We start from the raw sequence: 3,242 nt of genomic DNA, 5'->3' as shown, positions 1-3,242 counted from the left end.
TTGGTATTTTGTAGTGATGATAGCAATAGCAACGGAAAAGTAAATAAGCGAAGAACAATATATGGAAAGCTCGTAGGCAATGGATCGATGATAGAGAATTATGCCGGATGCGGTTCATCATGTAACAATCATAACCTAGGGTGACACAGAACTAGCTCCAATTCATCAATGTAATGTAGGCATGTATTCCGAATATAGTCATACGTGCTTATGGAAAAGAACTTGCATGACATCTTTTGTCCTACCCTCCCGTGGCAGCGGGGTCCTAGCGGAAACTAAGAGATATTAAGGCCTCCTTTTAATAGAGTACCGGACCAAAGCATTAACACATAGGGAATACATGAACTCCTCAAACTACGGTCATCACCGGTAAGTATCCCGATTATTGTCACTTCGGGGTTAACGGATCATAACACATAATAGGTGACTATAGACTTGCAAGATATGATCAAGAACTCTCATATATTGATGAAAACATAATAGGTTCAGATCTGAAATCATGGCACTCGGGCCCTAGTGACAAGCATTAAGCATAGCAAAGTCATAGCAAGATCAATCTCAGAACATAGTGGGTACTAGGGATCAAACCCTAACAAAACTAATTCGATTACATGATAAATCTCATCCAACCCATCACCGTCCAGCAAGCCTACGATGGAATTACTCACGCACGGCGGTGAGCATCATGAAATTGGTGATGGAGGATGGTTGATGATGACGATGGCAACGGATTCCCCTCTCCGGAGCCCCGAACGGACTCCAGATCAGCCCTCCCGAGAGGTTTTAGGTCTTGGCGGTGGCTCTATATCATAAAACACGATGAATCCTTCTCCTTTATTTTTTCTCCCTGAAAGAAAATATATAGAGTTGGAGTCGAGGTCGGAGAAGCTCTAGGGGGCCCACGAGGTAGGGGGCGCGCCCCCACCCTCATGGCTAGGGTGTGCCCCCCTGGTCTTCATCTTTTGCAAGGATTTTTTATTATTTCCGAAAAGACGTTCCGTGAAGTTTCAGGTCATTCCGAGAACTTTTGTTTCTGCACATAAATAACACCATGGTAATTCTGCTAAAAACAACGTCAGTCCGAGTTAGTTCCATTCAAATCATGCAAGTTAGAGTCCAAAACAAGGGCAAAAGTGTTTGGAAAAGTAGATACGACGGAGACGTATCAACTCCCCCAAGCTTATACATTTGCTTGTCCTCAAGCAATTCAGTTGATAAACTGAAAGTGATAAAGAAAACTTTTACAAACTATGTTTGCTCTTGTTGTTGTAAATATGTAAAGCCAGCATTCAAGTTTTCAGCAAAGATTATGAACTAACCATATTCACAATAACGCATAGGTCTCATGTTTACTCATATCAATGGCATAATCAACTAGCGAGCAATAATAATAAATCTCGGATGACAACACTTTCTCAAAACAATCATAATATGATATAACAAGATGGTATCTCGCTAGCCCTTTCTGAGACCGCAAAACATAAATGCAAAGCACCTTTAATGATCAAGGACTGACTAGACATTGTAATTCATGGTAAAAGAGATCCAGTCAAGTCATACTCAATGTAAACTAACAGTAATGAATGCAAATGACAGCGGTGCTCTCCAACTGGTGCTTTTTAATAAGAGGATGATGACTCAACATAAAAGTAAATAGATAGGCCCTTCGTAGAGGGAAGCAGGGATTTGTAGAGGTGCCAGAGCTCGGTTTTGAAATAGAGGTGAATAATATTTTGAGCGGTATACTTTCATTGTCAACATAACAACCAAGAGATGGCGATATCTTCCATGCTACATATATTATAGGCGGTTCCCAAACAGAGTGGTAAAGTTTATACTCCCCCTCCACCAACAAGCATCAATCCATGGCTTGCTCGAAACAATGAGAGTCCCAGGGGGAGTTTTGTTTGCAATTATTTTGTTTTAGTTTGCATAAAGCATGGGACTGGGCATCCCGGTGACCAGCCACTTTCTCATGAGTGAGGAGCGGAGTCCACTCCTCTTGAGAATAACCCACCTAACATGGAAGATATAGACAACCCTAGTTGATACATGAGCTATTCGAGCATACAAAACAGGATATTTATTTGAAGGTTTGGAGTTTGGCACATACAAATTTACTTGGAACGGCAGGTAGATACCGTATATAGGTAGGTATGGTGGACTCATATGGAATAACTTTGGGGTTTATGGAGTTGGATGCACAAGCAGTATTCCCGCTTAGTACAAGTGAAGGATAGCAAAAGACTGGGAAGCGACCAACTAGAGAGCGACAACAGTCATGAACATGCATTGAAGTTAATCAACGCCGAATGCAAGCATGAGTAGGATATAATCAACCGTGAACATAAATATCGTGAAGGCTATGTTGATTTTGTTTCAACTACATGCGTGAACATGCACCAAGTCAAGTCACTTAAACCATTCAGAGGAGGATACCACCCTATCACACCACATCACAACCATTTTAATAGCATGTTGGCATGCAAGGTAAACCATTATAAGCTCCTAGCTAATTAAGCATGGCACAATAAACTATGATCTCTAGTTGTCATTGCAAACATGTTTATTCATAATAGGCTGAATCAGGAACGATGAACTAATCATATTTACAAAACACAAGAGAGGTCGAGTTCATACCAGCTTTCTCATCTCAATCAGTCCATCATATAATCATCATTATTGCCTTTCACTTGCACGACCGAATGATGTGGATAATAATAAGAGCGCACGTGCATTGGACTAAGCTGGAATCTGCAAGCATTCAATAAACAGGAGAAGACAAGGCAATATGGGCTCTTTTGTTAGATCAACAATAATGCATATAAGAGCCGCTTCAACAATTTAATTATGGTCTTCTCCTATCGACCCCCAAAGAAAAGAAAAGAAATAAAATTATTTACACGGGAAAGCTCCCAACAAGCAAAATAAGAATAGGAAATCTTTTTGGGTTTTCTTTTTAATTACTACTACAAGCATGGAAGGTAAACTAATTAAAAGCTACAACTATTTTTTGTTTTTTCTTAAGGTTTATTAAACACACAAGAAGAAAGCATAAAAAGGAAATAAACTAGCATGGATGATATAATGAAAAAGTATGAGCACCGACATATAGCAATGAGTGTGTGAACATGAATGTAATGTCAGTGAGAAATACGTACTCCCCCAAGTTTAGGCTTTTGGCCTAAGGCCACGGTTGGCCTGGCGGATATCCATAATAATAGTTGGGGTCGTACTGCGAT

Source organism: Triticum urartu, chromosome 4, assembly GCF_003073215.2.
Source record: "Triticum urartu cultivar G1812 chromosome 4, Tu2.1, whole genome shotgun sequence".
Lineage (NCBI taxonomy): Eukaryota > Viridiplantae > Streptophyta > Magnoliopsida > Poales > Poaceae > Triticum > Triticum urartu.
This window is presented reverse-complemented; position numbering follows the sequence as displayed.